A 25066-nucleotide genomic window follows, 5' to 3' on the forward strand; every position below is an offset into this window, starting at 1 on the left:
GAGGCGAATTCTAATTCATTACAAACAAAAGTTAACTAGATTTAACCGTTATTGTTTTGCCACATATTTTAGTATTTCATACATAATCACTTTTATATTCACATTAGATAAATGGAAAAATATTGTAATTCCAGTTGTTTCCCTACTTTCCCTAAAAAAAGGAAAACCATTCAGGTCAGTTCAGTTTTATGTGGTAGACAGTGCACATTAAGTAAAGTTGTCTCCCCAAAATAGAACTGTCATGGGGGATTTCCACTTCAACACAGATTCTAAGAATTCAACTACTCCAGCCTGCAGACCTGAGATATTAGAAAACATGAGTAAAACAGCCCATGTAAAAGATATCAAATGAAAATAAAATTGTGAAAAATTCCTGAGCCTGCACAGGACATAGGATTATATTTTAGGTCCAAAACACTTTAGAAACACATTAAAGTCATTATAGGATTTTTCTCAGATATACAGTGGTGCCAAACCCCAAAAAAGAAATGAGAATTGGGTGTAATAGTGTATCTATTAGCCATATATGTCTCCATAGGCATGTAAAAGCATTTGGGATGTGTATTTCAGCTGTATCTTCCCAAGAACCAATGAAGGTCAGATAATGTATTTTAACAACAGGAAACCCAGTAACCCAATAAGAGTTCAAGCAAAACAGGGCAGACCTGTGACTGTTAAGACTGTCATCTGACCTTGCTGTGCCCAACCTCTGTGCATCCCTTTGGCAAATCCATAAACCTCCCCAGACCTCAGATTTTGTTTGGTGTTTTAATCTACAGAATGGTTTTGAACCAAGGGATCTCTATAGACCCTTTCATATTTAATTTGACATGCTAAATGGAATCAGTTTCAACGAGCAGTATTCATTATTTTTTCTTCACTATTAGAGTATCTGTTAATTTCTCAAAGAACTCATATCTATTCCGAATACTCTATTGTCAGCAGTATGTACTCCCTCCTAGACTCTCTGTTTTTCACTTATTTTTATATTCAAATATGGTTTCATATCATTACATAACTGAATGAGTCATCTTCCCAGAACTCTCACATTCTCATGGATGATAAAGTTGCCAAGTTGTACTTTCACATATAAAAAAGTTCTGAATTTCAGTGACAGGTCCTCTATTCATGAGAACTTCCTCAGTCACACCAAAAGGCCGACTTCTATGTACAATGTACTTATCCTAAAAGGTTTTGTCTGTTCATACAGGTCTTCACACAGAAATAAAATAATTTGAGTATGTTTTTATTTCTTCTCTACTCCTGTTTTTGCACAATCAGAAACTACAAAAAAAAAATCGCTGCATTAAGTTCTTAATTATTTCCATTGCACCTGAAAACAAAACATGCAATTTGCAGAACTGTAAAGGAATAGAAAGATTGCAATTTTTTTTCCTCTATATCAGCACATGCACACAAACCCAGGGACTGCCACCAGGGCATCCCCACTATTATTTTCTCAATGGAGAGAGACAGTGGGTAGTGTGGGCCAGAGTTTGCAAAGCTTCTACCTTTGGAATATTCCAGCTCAGGCCATCCTAGAAGAGCAAACCCCCAACATGTAAGGGCAGCATTACATAACCTTCAGCCGTAAAAAACCAGTGAGCAATTCAGAGACCTATTAACCACCCAGAAGATCCACAAACTCATCCAGTATGAGATTTATGAGGATGTGTTAGGAAGCAACAGCTGGGATGCCCTTTAGATCATGTTCTTTAAAAAAGAGAGGGTGATCAACCATCTTTATTGACTGATACTCAGAGTTCAAGTAAAACAAGGCAGACCTGTGACTGTTAAGAGTCGCATACTATTTGAATAGAGAATGCGGAGAGGGAGCAACCATAGATAACTATGAAACTATACAAATCATCAGAGAAATGGTGCCATAGCTTGAAGGAAATGTATCTGGCATGGTTTTGTTTGGAATAGGAACTATTAGAGCATATTCATATGCTTATTGAAATTCCACTGGAGGAAAAAAACTGATATGAAGATTAGAGAAGAGAGGTATTGCAGACGCAAAGGGACCGGGAGGAAAAGAAGCACAGGAATCAGATCCCCAGGGACAGAGCTGGCCTTGAATACAAACAGGCACTCCTACTAACAGGAAGACCACAGTGGGCATGGGTGACTAAGAAGTGGTTCTGTTGATTAACAGTAGGAAGATGAAGATTTTCCTACCTCATTACTCCGGTTTTCAAATTAAATATGAGAAAAATGATCAGCTGAGAATGAACAGGTTTTAGGAGACTTATCAAGACAAGCAAAAGGGTCAAATGGTCATTTTAGGAAGTGAGAAGATGATTATGCTAGTTAAGTGTAGTAGGATTGCCAAAGTGTTAAATGCCCAAATGAGACCTATTACCACACTTTGCTCTTGTGAAGGGTATGTCCAGGTGCAGGCAGGGAGAAGGCAGAGCCTGCTTCCACCTCCAACAAAGACCTGAGTTAGGCTCCTTGTCCTGCATCCTCTAGTTCTAAAATCGAGCTAGAATGTTTCTCAAAAGACCTACAAATTTATGTCCCTAAATTAAATTAAATATATATATATATATATATATATATATATATATATATGTGTGTGTGTGTGTGTGTGTACTGAAAATAAAACACTAAGAATAAAGAAATATAAGCACAGAAATAATTAAAATGTAATGATTCTGCTTTTTCAGCTTGAAATTTCATTACTGCTCATTTATAGGTCTCTCCTATTTCCTATTTTCCTAAACAAGTAAGTTTGCTACTCCTCACCGTCATTTTATCTGTTCTGAAGCCTCTTGTGCTACACCACTCAATATTCACTCCTCTTTATCTTCAGCCATCTCGAGGAATGCAACTGACATACTCAATGGTAGAAAACAGAAGGTTTTTCTTCTAAGGTCAGGTACAGACAAGATGTCCTTCTCAACACCTCTCTTCAACATAGTGCTAATAGTCCTAGCTACATCTTTAGGCAAGAGAAATAAATAAAACATCCAAACCAGAGAAGAAGACATAAAATTGCCTCTGTTTGCACATGATATGATCTTACATGTAGAAAATACTAATATCTATTTAATAAAAAAAGTCTCTCATAACTAATAAATTGAGCAAAATTGAAAAACAGAAAATCAACATATAAAACTCAATGGTGTTTCTGTAATCTAACAATGAATAATCCAAAAAGAATTGAGAAACAATTCTGTTTAAAATAGCATAAAATTAATAAAATATTTAGGAATAAACTTAACTAGCAAGGCAACATTTTCAACTTCTAACCAGCACAGAGTTAACAGGGAAATGCCCTAACACACTGTCATGAGCATTTGCTGAACAATTAAGAAGTCATAAATAAATAAAAATATATCCCTCATTCATGAGCTGGAAAGATTAATATTGCTCAAATGTCAGTAACTAACAAAGTGATCTACAGATTCAATGTAATCTCAACCAAAATCCCAATGGCATATTTTGAGAAATTGAAAAACCAATTCTAAAATCCACATGAAATCATAAAGCCACCACTAAACAGCCAAATAATCTTGAGAAAAAAAGAATAAAGCTAAGGACTCCTAACTTCAAAACATATTAAAAGCTATGGGAGTCAAAGCAATATGGTACTGGCATAAAATAATGCATATGTGATCTGATGATCTTCAACTAGATGCTAAAACTACATAATAGGAAAGGGATAACAACTTCCGTAAATGATGATGGGAAAATGGATAACCACATCAAAAGTAATGTGATTATTCTTATCTTACAGGACACACAAAAATCAACTCAAAGAGGATTAAAGCCTTCCATGTAGTATCCAAATTCTAAAACTGCTAGGAAAAAAAACTGATAAAAAAAACGCCTTACAACATTGGTTTTGCAAGGATTTCTTAGTATGACATCAAAACCAAAAGCCATGGAAATAAAAATAAAAAAGACAAGTGATACTAGATCAAACAAAAATCTCCTGCACAACGAGGAAAACAATGGAGTGAAGAGGCAACTTATACAGTGGGAGAAAATATTTTCAAACTATACATCTGATAAGGGGTTAATAATCAAAATATGTAAGGACTATCAACAATATACTATCGAAAATATTAAAAATGTCCAAAAAAGATTTGGTTAGAAATTTGTTTAAAGAAGATGTACAATTGACTTACAGGTGTATGAAAAGATGCTCAAAATCACTAACCACTGGGTAAATGTAAATTCAAAGCACAATGAGATGCCACCTTACACTTGTTAGATGGCCATTACCCACCCTCCCGAGAAAAACAGAAAATAAAAAGTGTTGGCATGGAGGTGGAGAAGTTGGAACACTCCATACCATTGGTAGGAATGTAAAATCACTCAGCTGACATTGAAACCTTCTTCTCAACGAATTAAAAATACAACTTCTATATGATTCAGCAATCACACTTCTGGGTATTTATCCAATGATTACAAAATCAGTATATCAAAGAGATATCTCTCCTCCTTTGTTTATTGCAGTAACCAAGAGGTAAAAACAATCTGTCCACTGAAAAATGAGAGGTTAAAGGAAATATTGTATGTGGTCTATACATACAATGGAATATTATTCAGCCTTAAAAAAATAAGGAAATCCTGACACATGCTACAATATGGATAAACCTGAAATAAGCCAGATGCAAAAGAAGAAATGTTGCAAGATTCCACTCTTATGAGGTAACTAAAGTAGTCAAACTCAGGAGCAGGAAGTAGAATGGTAGTTGCTAGAAAATGGGGAATTGCTATCCAATGGTTACAGATTTTTAGTCATAAAAAATTAAAAAAAAGCTCTAAAGAACTATGGAATAACCACGTGTCGGCAACTGTGCACTTGTCTGGTTGGCAAAGCAGATGTCTGAGTCAGACTTTTCTTAGGTGAGACCCCAGCTCCATCACACCTCATGGGTTAGCCCTTGGCAAGTTGTCAAAACTCTCCAGAACTCAGTTTGCTCATTTAAAAGTCAGCGTGGATAGTACCCAACTCAAATATTTGCTATCAATATTAAAGTAAAAACAAAACACACAAAAAAAATTTAAAAAGCCCCTCCACAAGACATTTCCACTTTCTCGTGCTCTCTTTCTAGAATTCTTTCCAGGATCTTAGAACTCTGCTTACTTTCAACTCCAGCACATGTTTTGTTCTGAAGTTTCTGGTCCCTTCCTTGTTTTTTGTAGCTTCCAAGTTTTATTTTTACAGTTCAATCTTACCCTTCACTCTGCCATTTTCCTTTCCATGTCTGTTTCTTGACTGGTCAAGTGCTCTTTTTCTTTTTAAAACAATTGTTTCTTCTCAAAAGAGTTCTCAATTCCCATTGGTTATAACTCCTAGGAAATTAAGTACAAAATTTGATCCTGGACGACGACGACATTCTTAAAGTTAAATCACTTTGTTTCATGAAACAGTTCTATCCTGGTCATGTTCAGTATTCTTGCTCTGCTTTCTAAGACATGTCATAGCTATTGGGTGTCACCAAAATGTTCCCATCACTGCAGCATAGAAAGTGGTAGTAAGAGTCAGGCAGAAAGAAACAGGAAATTTGCTAAGTTTGGTAAATAAAATTCTCTATTATATAGTTCTATCTTCTCTTTTTCTGCTTCTTTTTTTTCTACTCCCTCTCACATTGTTATGCAACCTCTGATTTCAAGAAGTAATATGTGCTTCCTTCATTTCAATTTTCTGATTTCATTTTTGATCTTATTTGGTCACAATTTAAATAGTAAAAAGTCTCACTAAAATCCTCCATAGATTTTTTTTTTTTTTGAGTACGGGGAATGGAACCCACGGCTGATGCATACTAGGCAAGTTCTCTACCATTGAACCCTACAACATCCTCCCCACATATCTTTAACAGTGTATTTCCATTTCCAAATTCATTCCTTTAATAGTATAATATATACCTTGAATACCATGCATAATTTTAATAATACTAAACTTTTAACATTTATTCAACTTTACACATTTACTAGATTTTCTTTATTCCCTCTTAGGAGTTTGACATATTCACTCCTCATCTCTTGTTTTTGCTGAAGAAATGCTGTCCTTTATTTGGAAAGCTATTATCTATTTTACAAATGAAAAAAACTGAAGCTCCAAAAAGTTAAACTTTCCCCAGTTTACATAGCTATAATTTTGTGGGGCTGGAATTTAAGCTCATGCCTATCAATTTCATAACCCAGTACCCACCAAGTAAGATACCCTCAGAGATGGCACTCTACCAGAGGCAAGCCTGGAGCACAGGGAAAGAAGAATGCTCCTCCCAGACGCCCTCCCAGAGTATCCCTGGCACAGTGAAGAATGTGCATCACCTTGTGCTCACTCTTCCTTCACTAGGCTCTGTCCAGGTCTCAGGACCAGGCACAGTGGAAACCTGACCTCTTTGAGAAATAGTTGGAGTCATTGTAGCTATGAAGAGTCAATCAACAGTAGAAGAGAGAAAATGTGGTTCTGGTCAGTCTATTGTGAACCTTCTGTTGGGTGTGTGGGAGACCTTGCCTTTTGGCTTTATTTCCCCCACCGCGTTTCTCCAGCTGAACTTAAATTTGTCTTTTGAAAAGAACATCACGTAATCCCTTTCCCCTCCCCCTCCTCTCCCGAGGGGCCAAGCCAAAGGGCGCCAAAGTCAAAAGTTTCTCAACCAATCCCCGCTGGCCACAGTGTACGCTTGCCCAGTCCTGAGTCACCCAGCCAATCACCACCGGCCACGTCACCAAAGCAACCCTTCTTAAGCGGAAGCTGGCAGGCTCATTCCCGCTGCCGCTCTCTCCCTCTCCTTTTCTTCCCCTTCCGGCAGCCCCCCATCCCCCCAAAAAAATCTCTTGGTTGAATTTCCATGTCAGGTGAGTCACTTACCTTTCACCTTCAAATATTCATGATTCTAAATGCATAAAAGCCAGCATCCAGGATCCTGTCAGGAAAAATCCTCACCTCATTTGACCTAGATAAACTTGAATGTGTTTTCCACAATCATCCTGTATCTGTAAGCTTTTGTTTAGAAATTCAGCCAGAAGCATAAATATTCACATTTCAAAAAAGTACATGAATTCAAATACTCAAATAGTTTAGGAGCCCTGTTCATATTCAAAGCCATTCCTTCCTCTGTTGGGGGGGGGGGGGGGGAGATGGGAGGGAGGATACGGCCAGGTGCTGTCATTCCAGTTGGGGACACAACAGGGAAAAATAGTTCCACTCCTTCACCTCATTTAGTTTATATTCTAGCAAGGCGAGAAGACATTTTAAAAATAATAAAATAATAGTATAAAAAGTACACTTTAAAATTAAAAGGTGATGAGTAATGTGAGAATGCTTGGAAGGAGGGGAGGCGGGGCAGGTGGTTTAATCAAACATGGTGGGCCTAGCTGTGTAGTTGAAATTTCAGCAAAACTTGAAGAAGGAGAGAAGTTGGTCAAGGTGCTATTTGGAGTATGATAGACTACATTCTTGTGCAAAACATATTTGACATCTCTTATTGATTAAGTCCCTGACTAATTGACATCAGAATTGACCACAGTTTTTAGCTAAAGAAATGTGAGTGAACTAATGTACCATTTCTAAGAAGCTTTAAGAGCCAGGTTCTTTTATGTTTTTCTATATTTCCTTTTTCTACCATGAGACTGATAATGTTCAGATATTGGCTGTTCTTTCAGCCTGGGTCTAAGACTAGCTCAACTTTAATCAATGAACACATACGTAACACTGGCAAAATATAGATCTTTGTTTTTATACATCGCACAGACACAGAGTTCTCTCAAGTTGCCTGGAATGTAGGAAAGAGTTTCCAGGAAGAGAAGACAATTTAAGCCAAGGCCTGAGGCTGCAGCATGATTAAGGAACAGAAATAAGTCAGAAAAGTAGAAGCAGAGCCAGGAGTGGGAGATTAAGAGAAGCCTTCAGAAAGGGAACCACATCAGCTAGTGCCTCAGAGCCCATGGGAGGGGATTTGGGATTTGTCTGAAAAAAAAAAAAAATGGTGAGTCATTGTCAGATTTGGGTAGGAGCGTGAAATGATCTAACTCCAGTGTGCCAAGGGTGACTCACTTAATTAAGGTTAGTTAACACTATAGGAGAGAAGAGATGGCTGTGGCTTAGACCATGGGTAAGAGCAATATCAGAGGTCATGAATCAGGAGAAATCATTGAATTTTAAAAATTTGGTCTTCTCGGTGCTTGGCCTTGTAGCTAGAGGTCCTGAGTGGTAGCTGTCATGTCTCCAGGGGGTCTGTTCATCATGGCTGAATAAAGCAATAGTTTGCCTAGAGTACCTGAGCACAGTGAAGAGACAAAAGGACAAGGCAGGTGGTCTAGGGCTCAGGGCAACGCTGAAGGTACAAACAAACCCAAAGTTTAGCAAGAAACTGGAATAAATGTGTAAGGATTGAACCATCACATGTTTGGAAAGCTAAAGGAAAGCCATACTGGTATAGAGTTGGCCCGGAAGTCACTGTGGGCCAAAGACTCACCTATACCCACCAGGACTCACCTTTCCCTACCAGAACTTGCCCAATCCATGAGATACTAAGATGTCATAGTTATAAAAGCTCTGGATTCCACCTCTGCTGCTCTACAGCATAGAAATTCCCAGCAGCTTTGGTGTCAAAGCGAATATGACTTGTCCTTGGTTGTCTAATCTCAAATAGAATAAGCATCCTTCCAAAAATCCTTTTTTTGGGAAGCTCATGATTTCTCTCATGATCATTCATTCAATTCACACGCATCACACTGGGGATATAGCTCGGTTGGTAGAGAGCTTGCCTCGAGTGCACAAAGCCCTGGGTTCAATCCCAAGCACCGCACACACACACACAAACAAACAAACAATTCACAAGCACTAACCAGTAACTATAATTACACCTAGTCTAGGGGCTGGAATTAAGCACATAAACTTGGGGGGGGGGAACCCCTGCTTACCTATCTTGAGAAGTTCTCTATCAAATGTGAAGCCAATATGTGAATTACAAATGATAGCACAGGAGAGTAGAGAGACCCCAGTGGATACCCCTGCAAGGAGGAAAGACCTCTCAAGGAGTTAGTGGCTGAGTAGTTCCTACAAGACAAGGAGGAATTTGCTGCTACAACATAAGGAGGACACATCAAACCAGAATGGATGTCTGAGGTCACCCTCGTCATCGTGTGAGCCCTTACTTATAGAGATTTTACAAGCAAAATCCAACAGAAAACTGAAAATCAATATTTTGCCATGTCATTGACACCCACCTTTTATATTCTCTGTATTCTTTTTAGAAGTACCATTTTCTTTATCAATGACTATGTCAATCATTTCACCTTTTCCCATTTATCTACCACCAGAAACTGAATTCTCCATTAGTACTTGTACTTAGTGCATAGAATCCAAAATGTTAACTTTGGAAAACACCAGAAAATAACACCAGAAAGCACCACCCCCGCCATCAATCCCATCAAAAACCTACTTCCTGACCTGTGCTGCTTCTGCAGACTTTGATGTGGCATGAACACCTTTTCCCCTCCCACCTTTTTCTTGCTCTTGAATAAGGTTCTGAAGAACTTCCTCTTAGTCAGAATTTCTCTTCCCCTGTGTCAGTTTTAGTCCTATTGACTGATCACCATAAGTGCTCCAGGACTTGAGGAGGCTCTCTGTGTCCTTAACTGCACTCTTTATCCCCATGTCACCTGAACCTTGACTTACAGGTATTTATCTCATTTTGTTATTTCTAATACAATTTATATATCAAGAGGAGTTTTTAAAAATCAGTGCATTCTAGGAGTCACTTCAGCAACCATTTAGGTTTATTTCATTCTTTAAAGTAGTTAACTTCCCTCCTTTCTAGATGAGCTTTTAATCTTCATGTTTCACAGCACAGCTGTTTCTTAACACTGTTCCCTGGAATAGAGAAGAATGAGCAAGACTTCTGATTTGTGGATTATTTATATTAAGGTCATCTACTTTTAAGAGAAAAATCACTATAGGTTCAAAATCACTATAGGTTCAAAATCTCTATAGGTTCAAAGTTTTCAAGTTTTTAAAATTTTTTAAGTTTTTTTTTTTTTAGTTGTAGATGGATGTAATACCTTTATTTTATTTATTTATTTTTATGTGGTGCTGAGGTTCAAACCAGGTGTCTCACATGTGATAAGCAAGTGCTCTACCACTGAGCAACAACCCCAGCTCCAAAGTTTCCAAGTTTTTGAGACACTAGTTTTTGAGAAGAAAGCATCTTCCACTGTTTTTACCATCTGTCCTCCTTGGCCCACTCTCCTTTCAATTAAAGGGGCCCCTTTTCTCCCTTTCTCTTAATTTTACATTGGAAAATTCATTCTTAGCATTTCTTCAGGAACCAAAACATATCAAGTTTCCCTTTACTCATTTTAACACACATGAGGTTGTGTTTGTGTGTATAACATAACTCAACCTAATGAGCATTTCCTAAACATCTTTAGTAAATTCCAGTGAAACTAGTAATATGGATGGTATTGTGTACACTGATGAGTCACAGTTTGGACTGTGAGTTTTCAACTGTATTTATATAATCTCAAATGCCAGAGATTTCAGTGGTTATCTTTTCTTTTATATCTTTCACATCTTACTACAGATATAATGAAAAAGATGAATTTGGGATGCTTGGATTCACGATGCTAGAAAAGATGAAGATTGTCAAAAAAGCTGAGAAGAACCAAAAGAATGATAGAAACCACAGGTGTGTGAAAACAAAATGAGTGTTGTTAACTTTCTAATAAGCACACAGATGTTCGGATGTTGAAATCTCCTTTACCTTGCAATAACATTTTAAATAGTAATCGTCTTTCGATTGCTTTGCTCTTAAAAATGTGTCAAATGGGAAAATTTCTTTGTCTAGTTGTAATAATTATAATGCATTTTACACATATCCCCACCAACACTCACAAATGCACGAGTTTTCACTTGTCTTAATAAACAGAAACATAAAATAGGTTGAATAATTTATTACAATTATATGCCAGATTTAACATATACCTGAAAATAAATAGTGATCAAGCTCACTTCAGACACTGGCAAATATTTAAATCTGCAAATCACACTATTTCTATCACCCTTGCCCCCACCCCTTGAAAACTTTCCCACATCTTTCCAAAAAGAAAAACAACTTCTCATATTTCTTTTCAGGTCCTGACACTCTCTCATCTTTCAATCACTTCCATGAAATCACTTCCATGAAAAATTTCCAATCCAGGTCTTATGTTTAGCCTCATGGTTTGGTAGAAAGAGCCTGAAGCAGGAGTGTGAAGCTCCCCATCCTGGTCTGATGCTACATTTTCAACACTATTCCTACAGTAATGACAGTAGCATCATCCTGTTCTTTAGATCACTTAACCTGTCATTTGCTGGGCATAGAACCAAGTTTTATATGCATTAGTTTTTTTCAGTCTTCATAACAATCCAATAAAATCTCATGCTACCCATTTTAGAGCTAATGAAACTAAAGCACAGAGAGGTTAAGCAATTTGTTCAAAGTGACAGGGCCAGTAACTAATATAGCAGGGACTTGAACAAAAGTATTCATAATTCCAAAGAAAATCATCTACGTTGCTTTATTAGCTCTGTGCTCTGTGACCCTGCAATTTCCCTTTCCTCGTTTGGAAAACTAGCAACTATCAGGGCAGTGTCCTGCCTATTCCCTGCAGTTGGGAAGATTCAGTATTTGACATACACTAGGTGTTAGAATGTCCAATCTGTCATCCTGTAAATGTCTTTCATATGCAGTTTTGTAAAACCTTATTCTGATGGTAATCCTGCCCAGAAGGCCCCTTCTATTTTCACCCACTTAAAAATCCTAAATCCAGGACCTAGGTCTAAAATAAATTTTATTCCTGTATCCAGCTTTTGATTCCTATTAAGACCAGGTTTTTCTGCTTTCCAGGTTTCAGAAGCTGCATTTTCTAGTTGCTCTGTGCTTAAGTATTAGAATATATTTCTATGTTCAGCTGCACTGGCTCCATGTTTGTGAAATTTTAGTTTCAATTCTCAGAAGCTTCACTTCCTTTCCACTTCTTAGGTGTGAAGCGCTACCCAGGGCTGAGGCCAGACAGCTCCCCCCCCTCTCTCAGAGCAGAGACCCATCTGCAGAAACCTTTTGTTCTCCTTTCCCTTTGCTTTCCCTCCATTCAATTCTGTGCAGCTTTCCCTCCTCTTGGCTTGTGTGGGATTCGGACAAAGCCCTCTCTCATGAAGTGCTAATCTTCTTCAGCCAGGTTCTCTCTATAGTAGCTCTCTTGCTTCAACCTCTTATTTACCCTCAACTACTGTCTCCATTTCCCCTTGTTATCTTTACCACCACAACCAGGATTCTAGATTTTTTATTCCTCCCACACATACACTTCAAAAATACCCCTTCTTCCTGCTTTCTTTCCTCTTTCCCAGACCCAAGCACTTCCCTGCATTCAGGCAGATTGATGGAACCTGCTATCAGACCCTTTCATCCCAAGGCCTGAAGAGGGCACAGCTGTTTCTAAATCACTCTCCTTAGAACAAGCTGTGGGGAAATGTGTCCCTTAAAGGTTACAAACAGCATCAGGTTGACAAGGGACTTACTGTCTACACCCAAATCACTTCTCAACAGTACAGCAGCTCAAATGATGACAACCTCACTCTCAGCTGGAGCATATTTGGGGCTATACCCTGTGAAAGTCAGAGCCCTTCCATTTTCTTAACTGAATAGTATTTATGATTAGTCACTCGGTGCACGCTGATTTCTCTCCCTTGGCTACTGCTACTTTTTTCCTCTTTCTTATTACTTCTCCTTACTTGTTGTTTTTCTCTACTGGGTTCCCCCAAAACTAAGCACCTTAATCCTTGAATGTTTTCTGGGACTTGTAATGGGACTGCAAATTTCCCTCCATATTCCTTAGTTAAGACTGATTTGCTGTACATTAATTGGAGGTTTTTTTTTTTAATTATAAAAGAGGAACTTGTTGTCCAAAATCCCTCTATAATCTAGAAGAAGAACTCTTGGGGCAATTGCTTTGCTGTGCCTTAGGGACTGGACCTTCTTCCAGGACATCCTGTCTCATTACACACTCTGCCAAGAGGAGGTGTGTGTCCCTGGCTCTTGACCTCTTTTTGTTTTCCATCCCATATCCTTCAAGACTTGGCTAGGAGAAAAAAAAAAAAGAAATACATATTTATACGTGTGTGTGTGTGTGTGTGTGTGTGTGTGATTTGAACTGAGAATTAGGGCTTATCAAATATGGAATGTCCAGTATAGTTATAATTGGGGGGGGAAGACAGAAGGAACTAACAGCATAGAAGTTGAATAAAGTAGAACTTCACTTTTTTCAGTTGAAAGATTTTTAAAGGTGCTCTTGGGAGGTTGTGTTCCCTCCGCCACACACTGGGTGTTTTACCGCTTAGCCTACAACCCCAGCCTTTTCTTTGGAGACAAGGTTTCACTACTTTGCTGATGCTGGCCTTCAGCTTATGATCCTATTGCTTCAAAAGTCTCTTCATTGCCTCTGAAAGACAACATTCTTAAAAGGCATTTTTTAGTAAAAGTTTCTGAGTTTTATATCTCATCCCAATCAAAATATCTCTTAATATTGTGATCACTTGCAAAGATACAGATGTAACCCCCAAATACAATATTCTTCTGTGATAATATATGCATTAATCTGGGATGTGTGTGTGTGTATGTGAGTGTGTGTGTGTGTGTGTGTGTGTGTGTGTAGTACCGGGCATTGAAACCAGGGGTGCTTAACCACTGAACAACATCCCCAGTCCTTTTATATTTTATTTAGCGACAGGATATCTTAAGTTGTTTAGGGTCTTGCTAAGTTGGTGAAGTTGACCTCAAATTTGTGATCCTCCTGCCTCAGGCTCCCAAGCTGCTGAGATTACAGGTGTGCACCACCATGCCAGGCTGTTTTTTTTTTTTTTTTTTTAAGAGAGAGAGAGAGAGAGAATTTTTTAATATTTATTTTTTTAGTTTTCGGCGGACACAACATCTTTATTTGTATGTGGTGCTGAGGATTGAACCCAGGCCGCATGCATGCCAGGCAAGCGCACTACTGCTTGAGCCACATCCCCAGCCCGCCAGGCTGTTTTAATAAGGCAATATGTTGAAGTGATACAAATTAGAAAACAAAAATTGAACATGAGTTTTTTCTGGCATTTATCCTTTAGCAATATATTTTTTAACTCAGCAACAATTATTAAAGCTTATATAAGACATTAGCACAGGAATTTGAAAATACTAGAATTGCATAAAATTTAAACTACTTTCCTAATTTGCATCATATTTTGACAATTATTTTGTGATACTTTTAAAAATAAAATGTATTTATTAAATCTTTAAGATGAGTTTCTGGCAGATTATCACTTTGGAACAATCCCATACATGGAAATGCTTCTCAATAAATGGCAAGTTGCAGTTTATAAAAGCTTACAAGTCATGAAAATTTAATGTGCAACATATTAGTGTGGTTATTCTCTAAAGTAGTTAATTGATTATCAAGTAAGTGTTGTTATGGCAGTCATTCTAAAACTGCTGTGATAGCAAATATTTTGAAACTGTATTAGTCAGACAATTCATTTGATATATGAAAGGTTTCAGTACTTTAGGCTCTCCTTTAATGATGCAAATAGCATATTTTGGGTTGAATTTCATGACCACATATAAGAATTAACGGATGGCACTAGTCAATTTTTCAGGTATTTCAAGCAGCCATTATTTTCAGAATTTCTATCAGAGTGGGCATTATCTATCTAAAGCCCCCTGTGCCCTCCCATATTCTGATTTATGTAGACATATGTGGTTAGAGGAAGCCTTTCCACATTCAACTCCAAGGAGACAAATATCAGCCAATCAGTACTTTCAATTCTTGGCCACAGATACTGGTGTGCTGTGATAATGTGACCTAACCCTGCCCCCTCAGTTATTCTCAGTTTTTGAACAATGTGTATTACAGTAGACATAATGCCTAAAATCAGTGAGGCAACCCACCTGAAATTAAAGCCAACTCACAGAGGACTCGAAAGACCTAGAAATCCTTAGAGAGCCAGGTGAGAGCCACTGTGATGAGGCTGGCTCTCCCTCTGCATTTACATTTATGTGAACCAACAAATGATCCTTCTTTTAAAAAATGGTTTGTTTGTTTTTTCTTGTTTGCAACCTAAAAAAATGTATACTTTTGGGCTGAGGATGAGGCTCAAGCAGTAGCGCGCTGGCCTGGCATGCGTGCGGCCCGGGTTCAATCCTCAGCACCCATACAAAAGATATTGTGTCCACCAATAACTAAAAAAATAAATAAATATTGAAATTCTCTCTCTCTTTCTCTCTCTCTCTCTCTCTCTCTCTCAAAAAAAAAAAATGTATACCTGAGACATCTCCTGTGTGCTTAGAATTCTCCTAGGGAAACCACAGGAGCTACATGGTACCCAGTCTCAAGAACTTTATTTTTAAAGTGCCATGATCTGTACAATGCTAGCTTTTACTATGGAAGTGATATAGAATTCAGATCTAAATTACTTAATACTGAAGATGCTCAAACACAAAAATGTTCAATAGAAAAGAGATCAAGGATGGCTAATGCTTTCTCATCAAGAATGGCTAATGTTTTCTCATCAAGAATGGATGATGAAGTACCTTGTCAGGTCTGGGTCTGGAAAAATGGGTGGGATTTGGATACAACGAGGACCATGTAAATAGAACAGAAATTGCCATGGGGTACCTGTGGGCTAGTGCAGCTGTGACTAAAGCATGGAGATCTATCTTGGAAGAGAGTAGGAAAAGTCAACTGGGTTATCTTCAGTAGTCTGAATTCTAAATAAAGAGTGTAGAAAAATCTTGCATTCAGCTAAATATTTATCTCAGTTTATAATACCAGTATAAATATTTATCTCAGTTTATAAATCTCAGTTTGAAAGATTGTGAATCAGAACTAGGCAGACTAGTGGGAGGGGAAAAAAAACACACATTGAGGAATTTTGAATAACATTGATGGCTATGAGTCATGACAAAAAGAGAAGTTGAAGATGACTAGGAATGGGAGTCTGATTATGTAGAAAAAATGATATAATTATGAAAAGAAACTTTTAAAGAATATAAATATAAATGGCTTTCTTTTAAACAAACTGTGAGGGAAACCATGTCAAAATAATCAAGTGGAAATATCTAGTAAGCAATGAAAAAGTTAGACTAAAATTACTTAGGAAATAAAACTGAAATGCTATTAATAGCTCCTAATTAATTTAGCTTATTCTCCATATCAATCACTGTTTAAGTTCTTGATTTAATTGAAGAGAAAAAAAGCATACAAATACAGTACAGCCTCCTGAATGGAACAAAAATGGGACATCTCTGGATCTGATAGCCTGAGACCATAGTCACTTAAGGACTCCTAGGAGAATGGGTGTCACTCATTTTGTACCCATGTCTCATTCATTCAAGATTAAAAATCAGAAATTTCTCCAAAGGAAAGTCAAAGGGATGTTGTGGGAGCTGGAGGAAAGAACACCAGGCACGAGGGACAAAAGGTGATTGTTCCAGTAATGGTAACAGCTGAACTTCACCCAGTGCTCTCTGTGTCATGTGTTGTACAACTGATTCATGTTCTCACAATGAATTTCTGATTTGAGTCTCCTAATTGGTTTGATAGTGCTTCCAAAGCAAATGACCACAAACTGAGTATCTTAAAACAACAAAAATTTCTTTTCTCACATTTCCAGGGACCAAAAGCCAGAAATTAGCGTTGCAGCAGGGTGGTCTTCCCAGAAGGGCTGGAGGCTCTAGTGGGGAATATTCGTTGCCTTTTCCAGCTTCCAGTGACGGTTGGCATTCTACAGCTTCTTTTTTTCCCCATGTTTTCATTAGTGCATTATAATTATACATAATGGTAGGATTCATTGTTACAAATTCATACATGAACATGAGATAATAATTTAATTTGGCCAATATTCCATGACTTTTTTGGTTTGTGCCTCTGTCTTCACATCATCTTCCCTCTTCTATGTCTCCCCTTCTGCTTCTTGTAAGGACATTTGTCATTGGATTTACATCCCATCTGCATAATCTAAGATGATCCTATCTCAAGATTGTTAAATTAATTACACCTGCAAAAAAAAAAAAAAAAAAAAAAAAAAAACCCTTTTCACAAATAAGATCACATTCATGAGTTAGTGACTGGGACAGTTACCTGAATTTTGGAGAACACTGTTCAACCCATTATAGTACTGTGCCATCTTAATTATAAAGAAAGTAAATTAAAGCTTGTAAAAGTTTATGAACCTGCTTGGTCTCACCACTATTAAGCAAGGATAGAGCCACATTCAAGGCAAGGCTAGGCTAGTCTGTCTAACTCCATCATCTGGGGATCTAAGCCACTATACCATGGCATGATAGACAGAGGATAGGAAAGGAAATACTGTGAAAGAGTAATCAACATCAGAGATCCAAGAGAAAGGGATTCTACTAACAGAGAAAACATCTCTTCACCACAGCTGGCTATGGATGTCACCAGTTTTTTAATGAGAAGACATCAAGATCACATGAATTCATTGATTTTTTTAAAAATCTGAATTGTTTGGTAAACCATCCACATTTAAATTCACAGTATGAGATGCCAATCTTTCAGTTGTATTTATCTTAAGTTTTCCACTGAGAGATCAGCCCCTGGCATAGACAGGCCTCACCCACTACAGCTTTAGTCAAGAGTGTGGTCCACAGGAAAGGAAGGCTCTTTGCAAAGTGGCACCTTGACAACAAGAATCCATCCTGAATCAACCAGGTCCTATATCCATCCACGGACTGATGCCTCGTTACATTACACAGTGTTACACTTCAGGTTGTGATTGTGTGTGTGTGTCTGTGTACATAGGATGGGTGCACATATGTGTTTTCCTCTCCAATTAGATGGTTAAGATTCTTAAAAGCTTACTTCTATCCCCAGAGTGTAGCATAGTACATTTCCTATAAGATAGGACCAATCGACATTTTCTGAAAGACTGATTTCTTCATCTATCACCAGGTATTTTTTACATGCACTTATCATGGAGCATATGGGTTTCACATAAAACAAAAGGCAACATCCCCGTCCACCTAGAAGTTATGGTGTAGTTGGCCTTTCATTTGTCCTTCTCAAAATCCATACTTTCAAATGTAATATTCTCCAAAGATCAACCACCTCTATATGACTATAACCCTTTTCAGGACCTACTTTAATTTTAAAAAGAAATATTATAGTGCACTTGAAATTAAGTTTGATTGCATTACTAGGAACAGAGGTGTTACAAATTCAACTTAAAATTAGAAGGATCATATTTATAGTTGAAGTTGATTAATTTCACAAGACAATTCTATTTTAATTTTTTTCAGTTTTGTTATGTGAAGTTCATTTTACTTTTCTTAAGTTTGTTCTTATCTATTTTTTTATATTGTGTAGTAGACTTTGACTTTATTTTAATCATTCAGTATTGGTTCACTAATTCCTATTCATGAAAAGTCACACGATTTCCTTTTTAATTTTTTTTTAGTTTTACGTAACACAATACCATAAAAGGTTCGTGCAAGGCAAGTGCTCTACCTCTGAGCCACAATTCCATCCCCTCCTTTTATACTAGACAGTAGTTACATAGTAGTGTCTTACTTATTTTTATTTTATTTTTGTATTATCCTTCTTTTCTCAATAGTAAAATCAATTCAAACTAGAAGATGTTTTCTTAAGGAATGGTAATATTGACTGTGAATTAATGTCTCAAACATCATTATTGCAAAATTCCAGTAAATATAACATTACATTATTAATAATGAGTGTACCTTTACAGGACATGGTCAGTCACAGAATTCCATGCCAACCTGATAGGTGATTATATTTTGGGGAATTTCATTTCTCTTGTCAATGCTATCTAAGCCCGCTTATAGAGACCCAGGCTAACCTTTTTCATGGTAAACATGCTATCACAATGTTCTCTTCTTAAAACATATATATGTTGATTGTTTTCCTGTTTTCCCATTATTCAACTACATGAGCTATTCCCTTCCTAAATTAACATACCAGGAGATCTTCTTTGACCACCCCCCTCCCATGTTATATATCCCCTTTCCCCAAACACCTTGCTTTATTTTTCCCATATGCTTTCCCTACTTAAAACCATCCTGGTCACATCTCTGCTTACTTGCATTACCTGCTTTCATCTTTGTTATTAAATTATTCTCAAAGTAAGGACCTATGCCAGGCACATACTAGAGTCTCAATAAAAACTTACTGTATGAATTAATGGATAATTTAATCCAAACTCTTGTTTACAATTAAAGTCCTGTGTTAATCTCAGGCTAATAGTAGACAGAGTGCACCTTTGCAAATATTGAAAAGATCTGTAAGGAGCAAAGAAGGCTTAAAGGGCATCTTATAGGCTTAATTTTCATTTCTAGGAGGATTTTTTTTCTGTAGGTCAAACATTTCCCTGGAAATCTTATAGTTCTTTTTAATATTTCAAAAGGTAACAGTGTCAATTTTAATATTTCAGAAGAATAAGTTTCCAATAAAAGAATAAGGTTACCACAGTATTTGTAAGAGACATCACATTTTAAATTCAAATTTCTAATAAGAATCAGTGATACTTTTGGTTAGTCACAATCAATTAGAAATGTATCATCAAGCATGATGCCCACCTCTGTAACCAAATGAAGGTCTTCTCATTCACTTCTAGATTCTTTGCCAAACTATGAGTTGTTGTCTGACAATTGTAAATCAACTATTGTATTGTTATTGCCGAGACTGACAAACAGATTTAGCCTGTGTTTCTGTACGTATTCTGTGCATTTTCTGAAGCAGGATCTGTGTTCATATTCTTTACATCTTGATTCTCTGCAATAACCACAATCTCTCAGCATATAAGTTTCTCTTTCTCTGCACAAAGGAATGGTCAAAAATAATTGCCAGTTATTTCTTTTGTTCAGGCACTGTGTTTGAATCTAGAGAAGCAAAAACATGTAAGGAACAGAGCTGAGTGTCCAGGGAAGGCACAGCTGAGAAAACGATCTTTGGTTGTACAATACAGATGTCATAACCATAGAAATAGCAACACTGTAGTAGAACATCTGGCTGCATTTAACCCAGTCTGGTCAGGAGGTGGTAAAAAATACATGTTTAGTATGTTCCAGGTACTAGACCATCATTATCCATTATTTAAAAATGCATATCAAAAATGCAAACTACTCGACTTTAGATATTGCTTTTACTTACCTAAAAGGCAACTAGAATCTTTTTCCTGCCAATTCATGGATCTAGAGATAATATCAGAATGATTTTTTTTCAAGGACTATGGATACTGAATATAAATTTTTTTCCTATTCCTTTCTCCCGTTCTAGCCAGAGTAATAATGTTAGGTCATAGCTTCATTTATCCCCCCACACCTCCCTCTCCTCCTCCAACCAAGGATTGAATCCGGGGGCACTTAACCACTGAGCCACATCCCCAACCTGTTTTATTTTTTATTTTTAGACAGGGTCTTACTAAGTTGCTGAAGTTGGCGTTGGCTTTGGCTTTGAACTTGCAATCCTCCTGCCTTAACCTCCTGAGTCGTTGGGTTACAGGTGTGCACCACCGCACTTCTCTTAATACATGTTTTGAGGCCTTGTGCTATGTAAACATGTGAAGAATTGAGGCGATTCATCTCAGAGCCCTGGAGATAACTGCACCCCTGATCTCCTGAAGCATGTGTTCAAATTGGAGATACATGAACAAACACACAGGGTAATTTCAGCCAGCAATGAGAACTATGGACAATTCAAAGCAGGAAAAACTTATTTAGAGGTTGGGAAGGGCTACTTCAGCTAGGTGGTTCAAGAAAGCAGCCTTCCCAAGAGGGAGCTTGGGACTGCAGCCTAAAAGGTAGAGGGATACTGCAGGAAAGGAAGCAGCAAGAGCAGAGATTCTGAGTCAAAAATAGGAATGCTGTGATGGAGTGATAGAAATAGGACTGGTGTGCCTGGGTTATGACAGAGAGGAAAGAAGGGTGTGTAGGGAGGGGAGAGAAAGAGACATGAGAAGATGGTGAAAAGGTGGGCAGAAATCAGTTCCATTTTTTATCCCAAATGTAGCAATGCATTACAACCATCTCAATAAGTGTGCAAACCTGATCCCTAATACCTGTATTCAATAAATAGTGTCAAGACAGTGGAGAGAGTTAGAGGGGATACTCTTCAAAAATGACAATAGTTCCATCAGTTCCTTGGCATCCCACAAAGAAGCTTACTACACCCCCCTGTTGTTGATTGTCCCCAAGATGGTCACAGACCAGCTTGTCACTCCTCTGACATGACAGCATAAGGATTGTCTGCTACCCTTAAACCCTGATGTTATCCAATGCCATTTTCCACATCTCTGTCACATTACTGGTCCTAAACATCATAGGTTTAGGGCAATCTGAGGTGATAAAAAAGCTTAGTTATGACCATGTCACTCATGGTCTGGGGGTTACCTATACACATCACCTGGAAATGAGACACTGGACTCCTCTGCAATTAGATCCCCCCAGACCCAGCCACAGATTCTGTTCCTTAACCTGGAAAACAGACAGGGATTAGATTAAGCACAGGAAACTCTTAGTTCTCAAAAATCAACAAAATCAGTTTTCCACCTCCTCTTCTTCTCTATCTTTGCTGTGCTGAGACACCTGTGTAATCTTAATGAGATGCATTGCACTTGTATCAAACCTTCCACAGAATGTATTGTGTGGTCTTTTCCCAGGACTCACATCCATTTCTATGGTCTGAATTGTAAAAAACAATAGCCAAGTAAAAATTCCAGTGTTCAGCTCTTCCTGTTGTATTATTTTTTCCTTGAGTAGATAAATGCCTAGGAAGTCATGCTGCAATAAAGCCAAAAATTACAAGAACACATTGGAGGAAAACATATTAATATTTCAAAATAGTACACTATCATAGAGCTATATAGACGGCCATCCCTCCAAAGGGGACCATTGATGAATGTCCCAATTTGAAAGGATATATTAATGTTTTTCAATATCTACTCTTTGAAAAACAGCAGTAATTTTATTCTTATAGACAGAGATACAAAAAACAGAAAGTAAGAAATAAAGGAGATAGCAACATCTCTAAAGCAATTTGTAGAAATGTGGTGAGGTCACATTTTCAGAAAATCCACTCTGTGCCCCATATTCAACTCACAATATGTTTTGGGCAATAGAATGTTATCCTCCTATGCAGAGTTAATAACTTACTAGTGTTCTCTTAAATCTATATACATGGCTCCAAGTCCTCTTCAAGCCAAGGTAAATCCTTTCTTGACTAGGATTAATATTCCCTAAATTCTTTTCTCAAAGAGTTGGCCTACAACATAAGGTTTTCTTTGTGTTTCTAAGAGAGAATGACAATCAAAATAGTTGACAAATAATACTCTTTGCTTTTTCCTCTCTCACCAGTCATTGGGCTCTAATAATGAATGTGATGGGTGTAACTAATTTGTCACAGACAGTCAACACATTATCTTTGGAGTCGGGCACTTTCTCAAAAAAGGAAGCAGTTTAGTTGAAACTTTCTGTCTTGTTTCAATCTAAGAACTTTATATAATCCATTTCTAATTTAATTTTGGAACCAAACTGTAGAGTAGACATGATTATCTCCATTATTCAGATAAGAAAAGTGTAGAACAACCTCACACAGTAAGAGAAAAAGCTGGCAGTTGAACCCATGTCTTTCTAACACCAAAGCTTACATTCTTCTTCCTCACTGAAAGACTGGATGTCTGTGGAAATGCTGAGATGATTCGGTTGTGAGCAGAAGAGATGATCCCACAATAAGTGAGAATATGGGAATCTGTCTGGAAATGTGCTAAAGGAAGGTAAATACAGAATTGATGTCTGAAGTCACCAGAGGTGTTCAAGTAGCAAAACTGGCATCTTATTGTAACAATGGAAGACGGAAAGGATCTGAGATGAGGCAGTACATTTCTCAAATCTTCCCAAGATTTTCAGAAAATCCACTCTGTGCCCCATATTCAACTCACAAGATGTTCTGGGCAATAGAATGTTATCCTCCTATGGGAAGAAGATTTGAGAAATGTCTCTGAGAGATGGATGGAGACACTGCATAGCAAAAAGCCACCAGCTGAGCAACCCAAGGTGGCTTTCCCACTTTGACTTCTTGGTCCTACTGGGATCAGGGACCTTTCTTAACAGTATACATCAGTGTTAGTTTTTCTTATTTGCTAAATTTTTTTAAATGTATAACAATTTTGTATAGAACAACTAATTCACGCTATGGAATGTTAATTAATCATATGATTAAGTCTATATATTGTCTTAGTTCAGGCTGTTACAAACAATCACCATACATAGGGTAGCTAAAACAACAAATGGCTCAGCTCTGTAGATGGGGAAGGCGTCTGCAAAGCCCTGTCTGGCCATGGCCTACCTGCTATATTGTGGACAGCTACCTTGGCAGAGGACAAAAAGACCTATCCTCCTTCTGTGTGTTCATGTGTGTCTCTTCCAATTTTGTCATTATTTATTCATTTAAAATGGACAAATAGTAATTGTTTACAATTATGAAATACAGTGCGATCTTTTTGTACATGTGTACATCATAGAAACAATAAACCAAGCTATTAAAAATTCTATCACCTCACCAACTTATTGTGTGTGTGTGTGTGTGTGTGCATGTGGGTAGTGAGAACATTTAAAATATATTCTTCCAACAATTTTGAGACATGCGATACATTATTATCAACTGTGGTCACTATGCAGTTACATAGGTCACTAAAACTTTTGCCTCCAAGCAAACTGAAAAGTTGTACACTTTTGCCCAACGTCTCTCCTTTTCCACCCCAACCTACAGCCTCTGGTAACCACTCTTCTACCCTCAGTTTCCCTACGATCAACTTTAAAGTGAGATCATACCATATTAGTCTTTTCTGTGCCCAGCTTATTTCACTTACCAGAATGTCCTTCAGAAAATTAATATTATTGTGTGGGTACCACCCTTGTGACTTACTTCAATTACCCCCAAAAGTCATTGCCTCCAAATACCATCTCACTGGGAGTCAGCATTTCAAAGTGTGATCTTTGGGAAGACACAAACTTTCAGTCCATAACATATGCCAACCAAATACTAGTTATATTTTAATTAACTGTTCAGATATAACTACACTCTAGTCCTGTTCTTGGATGACAATCTTCCCTCAATGAGGTGAAACCTTTAGCCAGACATATTTTAGAAAAATATTTTAGTGTTGCTCCTGTCTAGTTTTTCTTTTGCTGCCTGTGCACACATGAACTGTTTTTATGTGGTTTACACTGGACAACCTTCTGCATTGTGTCATCGTAACTGGGCATTTTCCTATGTCTGTCTGAATGTGTTAATTATAGGGAGCTCTCGATCCTTCAGTCTGTGGTTACCAGTGCTCTTCAACTATGGCATTTCCCTAGGTTGATTTTTATTGTTGTTTGCTTTTCTACTTTCTACTACATAAATCTATGCAGATGTGGGGACCTGAGAAGGCACATTCTTACACAAGTGCAGTGGGAATCACCTCTTCACATACTATTATTTTAAGCAAGATTTTGTATGCTGGCGTGAATTTTATGAATTTTGATAAGACAAGAACAACTTCAGGATTAATGTGTCCTCCATAAATCCTGCAATAAGAAAGAAAAGGAAAGAAAGAAGGAGAAAGGGAAAGAAAAAAAAGAAAGAAATGGAATGGAATGAGGGAAGAAGAGGGTGATAAAACCCTGTAAATTTTTCCTGGTGTTTATCATCAAATATTTCTTACACCTACAATAAGCGTAATTACATAAGTCTGTGTTTTAATTCTTTAGAATTTGCTATTTAATCATTGCATACCAACTTATTTATAGGCAATACAAACACACACAAAATAAAAAGTTAGAATATAGACCTGAACCAATGTTTATTTTCATTCTTTCAAAATTATTATTTACTTTTAGATTAAATTTTCATTCTATGATGATAGAAAGAATAAAAAGCTATCTTTCTTAAAATAGAGTTGGACTCTCTAATTTTTTTCTTTTTAGTGGTAGATTGACACAATACCTTTATTTTATTTATTTTTTATACAGTGTTGAGGATCAAACCTAGTGCTTCACACTTG

General features: G+C 37.3%; 1 long non-coding RNA gene across 4 annotated transcripts in view; it reads left to right on the forward strand.

Annotated features, from left to right (window-relative positions):
- The first annotated feature begins 9534 nt into the window (after positions 1 to 9534).
- The window catches only part of LOC124106927 (uncharacterized), a 39268-nt gene continuing 23736 nt past the window's right edge, over positions 9535 to 25066 (forward strand). For all 4 annotated transcript variants that reach the window (XR_009228789.1, XR_009228791.1, XR_006856232.2 and 1 more), the window contains exons 1-2: positions 9535 to 9651; positions 10554 to 10658. This is a non-coding gene — a long non-coding RNA (uncharacterized LOC124106927). The remainder of the gene's footprint in view (positions 9652 to 10553; positions 10659 to 25066) is intronic.

The sequence above is a fragment of the Marmota monax genome, unplaced genomic scaffold (assembly GCF_021218885.2).
Source record: "Marmota monax isolate L192 unplaced genomic scaffold, Marmota_monax_Labrador192_F-V1.1 WCK01_AAM20220418_F8-fsc00099, whole genome shotgun sequence".
Lineage (NCBI taxonomy): Eukaryota > Metazoa > Chordata > Mammalia > Rodentia > Sciuridae > Marmota > Marmota monax.